Source organism: Adiantum capillus-veneris, chromosome 1 (genome assembly GCF_014529385.1).
Source record: "Adiantum capillus-veneris isolate H3 chromosome 1, ASM1452938v2, whole genome shotgun sequence".
Lineage (NCBI taxonomy): Eukaryota > Viridiplantae > Streptophyta > Polypodiopsida > Polypodiales > Pteridaceae > Adiantum > Adiantum capillus-veneris.
In genome coordinates this window covers 48,956,378-48,966,391 of record NC_140931.1, presented here as the reverse complement: position 1 = coordinate 48,966,391, position 10,014 = coordinate 48,956,378, and the positions used below count along the sequence as shown (strand labels likewise).

At 40.6% G+C, this 10,014-nt stretch overlaps 1 pseudogene; it reads right to left on the bottom strand.

Moving 5' to 3' along the window:
• Positions 1–1,998: 1,998 nt before the first annotated feature.
• LOC147464684 (uncharacterized) lies at positions 1,999–5,635 on the bottom strand (annotated as a pseudogene).
• Between the last annotated feature and the right edge of the window lie 4,379 nt (positions 5,636–10,014).

Genomic DNA, 10,014 nt, shown 5'->3' with positions numbered 1-10,014 from the left:
CGGAGAGCTTGGTCTGCGTCATGAAGTACTTAAGACTTTGGTGATTCGTCCTCGCAGAATGAAAGGAGTCCCCAATAAATAGTGCTTCCATGAGTCTAAGGCATGTAGAACCGCAAGGAGTTCCTTTTCATATATATGCCTAGAGCTTGCTCAACAGGGTTGAGCCTTTGACTCTCATAGCCTATGGCGTGCCCTTCTTGAGAAAAACAGCTCCAAGGCAGTCACCACAAGCATCACATTGGACCTCAAATGGTTTTGAGAGATCCGGTAGTGTAAGCACAGGTTGAGAGATAAGCTTTTTGAAAGCATTGTTCTCCTTAGCAGACCATGTGTACCTAACGCTTTTTTTTGTTAGGTCATGTAATGGTCCCGCAATTTGTGAGAACTTTTCTATGAAGCGTCTATAGTATGCACACATACCTATAAAGCTTCTTAGTTCATGAAGATTCCTTGGTTTAGGCCATCCTTTTATTACCTCTAACTTTGATGGATCCATTTGGATGCCATCTTGAGAGATAATGTGACCTAAATACTGAATCTCTTGCAAGAAAAATTCACTTTTCTTTCGATTAACATAAAGTTTATTCTCTCTCAAAACTTGAAATATTACCTGGAGGTGTTGCTTGTGTTCTTCTAATGAATTAGAGTAGATGATAATATCATCAAAGAACACTCCAGTGAAGGTTCGATGAGGCCTGAACATCTTCTCCATCAAGCGGTTGAATGTGGCTGGTGCATTGGTCAAGCCAAAAGGCATGACAATGTATTCGTAAAGACCAAATGTGGTGAGAAATGCGGTCTTTACAATGTCTTGATCAACTATCCTTATTTGATGATAGCCACTTTTTAGGTCAATCCTACTGAAGTAGGTCGATCCTTGTAGCTTATCAAATAGTTCTTCTACCCGTGGAACGGGAAACCTATTCTTGATAATGGTCCTATTTAGTGCTCTATAGTCGACACACATACGATATGTGCCGTCTTTCTTTTGCACTAATAGCATAGGTGAGCAAAATGGAGATGAGCTAGGCCTAACCATGCCCTTCTCAACTAACTCATGCACTTGCCACATAATCTCCTCTTGTTGAGCTTGAGAAACTCTATAAGGAGGTTTGTTAGGCAGTGAAATTCCTGGAAGAAGTTCAATTGCATGGTCATCATTACCTTGTTTGGAGGTAGCTCACAAGGGATGTCGTCAATAAAAACATCTTGAAACCCCTTGAGAAAATTGGATTTAATTCCTAACCTTTTGTTGCTTTTATTTGGTAAAAAAATAGGCAGTTCTTGGGGTTCTCTTTGGTCATTGGTTCTTCTTGGATTCTTTAGGTTTTTCTCTTGAGTAGTGAAGTCCGAAAGTCACCACAAAGCTCTCATTTCCAATGTCAGGATTATGAAATCAGAAGATGTTAATGGATTAAGCTCGGCATCTAGGGTACTCGGCACAAACACAAGGGACACTTTACTTCACTTGAAAGAGAACTGAATTGATATGAAAAACGAAAGAGGAACAGAGAGAGAGATGAGAGAGAGAGAGAAGAGAGGACACAGTATGTCGGGTCCAAACCACATAAGGGCCCCCTTGCCTTGTTGTGCCAGAGCAAGTACTTTCTTTATTCTTGCACCATGGGTCATAATGCTATGATGCTAAGTGAGGACTATGTCGACGATGACAACGATGATGTCAACGACGACGACGATCATGAAGGTGTTGACGACGACGGCAAGATCTGCTAGGTTGATGGATGAAATGTGAAAGACGTAGGTCTTCTAGCTATGGATCTACTATTGTGGCGGTACTGCGGGGCTGATCTGCAACTGCCGAGTCGTGCAAGGCTGGGGTGGAATGCAAAAACGCTGGCTGATCTAGGCTGAAATTGCAAAAACGCTAGGACTGTTTTGGGCTGAAAATGAACTGCTGGCAGATCTGCACCAAGGTGTGGCACTTGCGGCGAGATCTGCTACTGGATGGGGTCGTGGTAACACTCGGGTTCAACGAGGCTAAGGGCTGAAAACTGAAAACGCAGCAGATCTAGGCTGAATCTGCAAAACGCTAGGCAACCGGCGAGGATCTACAAAGACGACAAGGCTACCTCTGAATCTGCAAACGTTTAGGAAGTCTGAAAACGCTGATGCTGTCAACTTCCAAAAACGCTGGCTGGCTCTATGAGAAAACGCTGGGGAGGGTCTGTGCACTGCTGCCTGTGCTCTCATTCCTATCATCCTTCTGCCTCTATTGAGCGATTCTGTGCAAGAGAGGGTATGCAACTATGACCGGCCTGGACATGCACGTCCTGCTAGAGGCTCACAAAGGTGCCAAGATCAGTCCTAAGCTAAGACTCGTGCTAGACTATGGCAGAAGCATCCGTCACGTGGCGCAAGTGAAGTGCCCACGTGACACAAGAAAGATTTACATCACGGCAATCCACACAGTTCGGAACCAAGGTCTCATCATTCTCAATTTTGAGCCATTGAGGTAAGCCCTTAACTACCAATCAAGTTTTATGCATATTCCACAAACTAATCAAGTTGTACTCAGCCTTGCAGACCCACTTGGAACCAATGACCTTTTACTTAGCTGCCCTAGGACAAACTTCCATACATATCGCTCAATCGAGTCCAACTCACCTTGCGGACATCAAGGCACAATTCACTTGTAACAAGCTCTACATCCATCTCAATAAATCTGTCCTAGTGATTATCTTTATTTTTGATTTTAGATTTACAAGTGTATACAGTATTTTGCAACATAAAAAAAGGTCTAAACTTACAAGCCTCAAGAAAGGATACAACACTTAAAACAAAACGCACTACTAAGAGAGTCTTAACACACACCAAAATGCTATAAAATATCAAAAATCAAAATCGAGAAACTTACTTTACTGAAACTTCATACAAACTCTCAACTTTAGACCATTTTAAATCAAGAATAAGATACTGCAAAAACTTCATTCCTAAATGTCAACATCATACAAACGAAGATAAGACAAAAGCAAAAATTCTGAAATCCTACTAAAGATAAACAGATTCGAATGAGATTCTACAACGTTTAGAACCCAAACGAGGAATTCCATGGCAAAGTTAATCACAATTTCAAATTTCAATACTTGATAACATGCGATCTTAACTTCACCTGCTTGTCCAAACATGAAGTAAAGACCATCACCTTTGCCATGCATAGCTTGGACAACACCTACACCATGCCTACTCACACCATTTGTAGATGCAGGTTTGTATGGAGTTAGTTCCTAATTAGAGCTATTTTTTCTTAAACCAACAAACCAGGTTTATGTCCACCCCCACTAGTTTGAGCCATTTAACCACAACAAAAAAGCCTAAAAGTACTCCATGGCAAAGGTTATAAAAATCATCACACTCTACACGCTTACTAGCTCAAAAAAATTCGTTTACCATGATATAAAACTGTTTTGGAAGTGCCACTTACATCTACATTGGCCACAGTTCTGAAAAACTAAGGAAGTAAAATTATCATGTGCTCTCAGACCCCAGACAGAAGAACAAAAGCAATGAAGGGTTGCAGCCAAATAAATTCTGATTAACAAGAGAGCATACCAAAATAGCTCGATGAGCCCTAATTTTGGAGCCATCAGAGCTCTCAAGAACAAAGGTCTGAGATTGCTCAGACATGGCTTCAGGTGCCCAAGTGCGGAGGAAGGCAATGCGGGCATTGAGCTCTTCAATCTCTTTCTTGAGGGCGGCCTCTGCTTCAGAAGCTTCCTCATAGCACTCATGGCAGGTATCACCCCCACGAAGAGGACAGTAGAGCTCCTTGCAAGAGACGCACAGTTTTCCATCCCCTCCATGATCTGGTGGATGATGCTGATGATGCTGCTGCGGCGTCTCTTGACTTAACGCAGCCCCTGCACCTTGCCTGTGAAGGTGATGGTGGACACGGTGGAACTGTGTGTGTTCTTGTAAACGGTGATATCCATCTTCGTCTTCCTCCTCCTCATAACTGTTCTGATGAGGATCCTGCTCATTGTCCTACAGAATGGCCATCATCTCATCGTCCTCGTCTTCATCATCCTCGTGGTCGTGGTGGTATGGAAGCTTGCTGGCTATGGCTATGGCTGGTTGCAGGCACTCTGGCACCATTCGGCCCAGTCCACAGAAGAGGATGAAGAGCTGATTTTCTGTGCGAGACACGCTACGAACGCTCCATTACATATACACAAGAAGATTTAGAATTTTTCTCATGTAGGAAAACGGAGTCTTTCTTAGTGTTTTTCATGCAATGCATACATGATGAGCTTCTGCTCGAGAGGCACCGCATACCTAGCTAGTACGATTGGGGCAGGGGCAGGGATCTGCCCCCAATCGTACCTAGCTAGGTATGCGGCGCCTCCCTCACAGAAGCTCATGATGTTGAGTAAGTCACAATGTGGGAAATATTGTGAGAATTTGTCAAAACTTCCTGTGATAGCTGAGTGAGAGACAAAGAGACGTTCTTCATATTGATGAATTGGACCTGCGCCAGGGGCGCTGACAAGTATTCACATCTCAAATTCTACTCCTCAAAGGCGTGTCCAATCAAGCTTTTCCATGTACTTAAAAAACAACATGAGCAAGAGCTACTTGATGTTGTTTTTTGTAGCAAATTGCACACATCCCGTGCGAATCGATACGAACGTCCTTATGAGCGCACAAGGTCGCTTGGCCGCCTTTGAACCCATGTCCCGGGTCACAAAAGAATAAAGACTCAATCGACCAAGCTAGCTACTTGATGTTGTTAACACATTTTGAAGTTTGGCAGCAAGAAATTTCCATGAATACATCATCCCATCTAACCCATACCTAAAGACAAAACCCATACGACAAGATGAAGATTCATAGTGGCCTACATGAAACTTACAAAGAGAGACAGAGAGAGAGACTGCAAAGATCCCGTAAAGGGCACGCATGCAGGGTACACCTTATACAAAAAATGGGTGGCTTGTTTCTAGGCAAGCATTTCCTAGCAAGCATTGTTTCACCCATGGCGAGCTTTTTTTCCAAGAAAAATTATGTGTAAAAGCTCATAATTTACTGGAAAAGTGGATAAAGTAGGACTTCATCAAATCAAGGAGCCACCTTCATAAATTCAACATGGCTAAAGCTGGTTACATGGTCGTGGGGCAGCATGTTACTCCACTACTGCATACAAGGGTAGGTCAAATATTGGCTGAGGACATTGTGAACCTCCTCAACGGAGAATAGGTTGATGAAAAAGCATATGCTCATTTTGTCTCAAGCCTAGCACACAAAGAAAAACAACATACAAATGTTTACTAGAAGATAAGGCTTTTCTTGCTCTTCAAGCTCTGCAAAGTCGGGACAAGTACAAGATGGCTCTTTTTTAATCTCCACATTGTAGATGTGGCCCTCTAGTGCATTACTATTTAAAAGCAACTTGAAAATCTTGTGAGCTTTCTCCACTCACATCACTTCCTTTGTGATCTCGCTTTCATCTCAAGTGCCTTTCTTATTCGCTTGGTTGCCTCCTTTGAGATTGATAACTCGTATCTCACTCAAATCCCATTGCAAATACTTGTAATTGTGTTACTTCCACCTCCCTCATAAAGGCACCTTCATTGGTTGAATATGTTGTGGGTGTTGCAACATTGGTTGTCTCCACCATGTGCCACCTCTCAAGCAAGCACTTGACTTCTTCCTCTATTAAATTAGTCTCTATAGCTATTGGCCATATGCTCGATGTAGGATGCAACCATGGACATGTTGTGTTCCATTCTAACAATGGATCACATGAAGGGCAACACTACATAATTTCTCGTTGAAGTCCATTAGGATGCTTACGATAGTCCTCAAATGAAGGTGTGGGAATTCCTTTGACACACCCTACAATAACCATTTTTGCACCTGATTTTTCCACTCTTTGTGCCACCACATGTTACCTTGGAGGCAATTGGGATATGTCATATCATACAAAAAGCCTCATTGTCTTTTGGCTCTACCACATACTCCTCTTGCTCTCCGATTTCCTAATGGGAGTAATGTCAAAAAACTTGATCTTCCTAGGGATTCCTTTAGATTGTTCGCTTTGGGTGTGCACATTGTACTTTAGTCGATGGTTGGAATCATCCTCGATATCCTTTGTTTCCTCTTGTGGTGGGCGGACTCGCAATCATCCATCAAAAGGACTTGCCTTCGATATACAAGACGTCCTTCAATGAATTTTTTTACCATCCTCACAACCTTCATTGGAGTTATGGTTTCATTGTTCATGAACTAAGACCCAAGTCAATGTGCTTTCCCAAGCAGTGATAAGAAATAGTCTTTGTGCTTTACATTATAGAATTTTCCATGTTTGTTGTGCAGTGTCATATAGTGAGATCTTCCTTCAAAACCCTTCCCATGTCATATAGTCATATAGTATTTTCCATGTTTGGTGTGCAATGTCATATAGTGAGAGTTTGCTTTGATCTTTGACCTCCTGAACAGCGGGTGCCACATGTTTTTTCAAAAGGGAAAACAACGCCTCCCAACAGAGAAAGAGTGTTATAAGAGAAGATTTAGTAGAAGGTTGTGCGGTCATGGCTCCACACCCCAAGGATCCATAGGGTTGGAGGCAGGTTTGCTCCCCCACGGAATTAGATCTTCCTTCTAACCCTTCCCATGTAATCCAACTACCATGCTTAAACTCTAAGGAGTTCATGTGTGGAGTGTCCATCTCTTTCGGGCCTCCCTTTATTTGCTACAGCCGGGAGCATGTGAAATACCCAAATAACATGCTACAAGACATAAAACCAATCAAACTGCATACCTGGCATTACCACAAGCACATAATCGATGACGTATGCGAACAGAGAGAGACTGAGAACGAGAGAGCGCAATAGAGCACGTGCAAGCACACCTCCTAGAGCAAAGTTCTACGCCGGCACTGTGAGAGAGAAGAGAGGAGAGGAGAGAAGAACAACGCAGACACTGGGTGCAATCTCCCCCCGTGCAAGAGTGACAATTTCCCTCTTGCACGTATTTGTTTTATAGATTTCTTAAATGGTCAAAATGAGTACAAACTGTTCGGCCGGTCATAAACGGCCGAAGCACTTGAATAATAAAAAATATACATAAAATGTGATATCCTTCTGCATAGTCCATTATCTGCTGATGCCTTTTCCACCTGTCAGCTGTAATAAAGAGTAAAATAACAATTCCATTACATACCTCTCCGTTGGAAAGCAACTGTCCTCAGTTGCGAAGATAAAAATCTGCAAACCATACTTGTCAAAAACAGTGATTAGAAATCTGTATCAAAACTACAACATAGGAAAAGAAAAATTCCTAAAATTAGACAATATTGCTTATGCCTGCCGTCATCCACATACTGCCTATTCTAGTGTCCCATACCACTAGAATAAGTAGTATATGTCATATCCTGATAAATCAAGATATCATTGGTCACAATCATCATTTAATAAATCAATGCCCATCAATCTCAAGTGTACTTCCACAAAAATTGTCGCGACAAAAAATCATCAATATCCTGTTCCAAATCCAATTCCAAATCAAAATCCAAATCCAAATATTTGCCAACATATACCCAGTGTAAATCCAAATATCCTTCAATTTGTAAACTTGGGAACAGAAGGATGCTAAGGACAGTGGTGGCCAACCACTGCAGCATGAGTCTGTGATCGGTGTTGCCTAAATTGGCGAATCGACACCAACAAAATCTGCTACCTAAATCGGTGGATCTGCACTAATGCTGCCTAAATCGACGAATCTGCATTTGGTATTGTTTAAAATCATGAATTTGTAATTTGTCATGTGTTGTCTGAATCGGTGTAATTGTACCAAGATGAGTATTTACATACTACCTAAATCGGCGAATCTGTGTGCCTGTGTGAACAATGGACTAGACAAGACATAAAGGAGAAAAAAAAATATTTACTATGTTGTTGACATCACAGTGCAGTATATCAAAGCACTTACAAATTGTTGTGCACTATCCCATAGCACCGTAGCTGACATGAGTAGCTGCATAGCTTATAGACAAGTCATGTTAGTAAAAATTCCTTGCAGTACAATTAGAAGCCATGATCTTAGTATTGGTTGGAGTATTCAGCTGAGCAGATAATTCAGAGACAGGAAATAGGAACAGAGGAGTGATGTATTTGAGGTACATACCAACAGGATGTAAGAAGTGATTCCATTTAAGAAGTACTAGTGATGACATGAGAGATGTTTGGTTTCCGAAGACATTGTCGGTAAAGCAAATATGAAAAGAGGAGCGAGGTTAATGTACATACCTTGAGGGTATATTGCATCAGAAATATATAAACCAGTGTGTGCGTGGATAATCATAACTTGCATCCCAGGCTTTGTCAAACATAACTTCTTTGTACAAGCTATGGAGAACATGACTATGAAACTTGCACCATAGTATAATTAACAAATCCAAAATATGTTAGTGTTGTGTGAGTAGTTTGAGTTGAAATAAAAGAATATCCCGCCTAACGAGAATTTGCTTCAATATTAGTGTTTGATCACACATTTAAAACGTACAGCGTGGGCAACTTGATTTGAAAATTGCAAAGTTAAAAAATAAATTAAACTGGAACACAAAGAAAAAGTTATCCAGTACCCTGCGGTAAGGGAAATGTGAGACAACTTAGAGGAAAGAAAATTTTGCAACTGTAACGGAATAACATAGATAAACGAAAGTAATAATTAAGCAAAAAATTTAGGAAAGCAAATCTGATTTGTTTGTATAGCGCAATGTAGGAGACAACTGTAACGAGCAAAAGTCATTTACAATGATTAGCCTTGGAAACTGAGATATTGGAATTTGTAATGGAATTGATATTTTATGATTTAATGCAGCTAACTGGTGGAAAAGACTTGATCGGACTAGCCTATGTGAGAGGATATAACATTTATATTGTACATTTTATTATTCAAGCGCTCTTTATGAGCTTCGGCCATTTATGTCCGGCCGGCCAAGTTTGTACCCACTTTGAGCATTCAAGAAATCTATAAATTAAATACATGCAAGAGGGAAATGCTCACTCTTGCAAGGGGGGAGATTGCACCCAGTGTCTGCGTTATTCTTCTTCTCTCTCCCCTCTTCTCTCTCGCGGTCCCGGCGTAGCACTCCACTCTAGGAGGTACGAATGCACGCTCTCTATTGCACTCTCGCTCTCGTTCTCTCTCTATCCGTGTATCTTGCGATTATGCGCTTGTGGATGTGCCAGGTATGCAGAATATTCTGTTCTATGCGATTTATTGTGTTATTTTGGGTATTTTGCAGGGAAGCCACGGTTCCCCGCTGTAGCAGTGATATCAAAGCTTTAGGCTACGATTTGGATAACGAACAGCCGGTCATCCCGAGTAGAACTCCATGATTTGCCTCCAACAAATCATGGATCATTACAATTTTATTTTTTTTCTCTTCAGCTAAGTTACATCACCTCTTCTACGCTATTAATTTTTATTTTTTTTTCGTCTCTAAGCTTCTGCTGCAATATTCAAAAACCTGAACATTAGTCTTTCATCATTTTAAGGGCATTGATGTAATCATACTACTTATATATAATAAATATCCGTATTATTTCATATTATAAGCTTGGCAATCAAGTGGGAATATGGGAAACTTAGTAAACTAGTTTAATAAATCATAAGATAACTATCAATGCTAGAAAACATTGTTAGGAACACGGGGTAATTATCTTATAAATAGATAATTAGTTTATCTATTTAACTAGGCAAAAAAGTGTAAAATTATCTATAATTTTAAAGGAAAAATTAGTTAACTAGCTTAGATAATTACATAGTAATTACCAAAGTTAAAAAACATCATTAGTAACCCGAGGTAATTAGCACATGCACAATTAATTAGCTTATCTATTTAATTAGGCTAAAAATGTCTAAAAGTAGCTTTAATTTTAAAGGCGAGATTAGTTAATTAGCTTAGATAATTATAAATAAATTACCAGAGTTTAGAAACATCATTAGTAAGTTGAGGTAATTAGCACATGCACCAGTTGTAATATTAAAGGG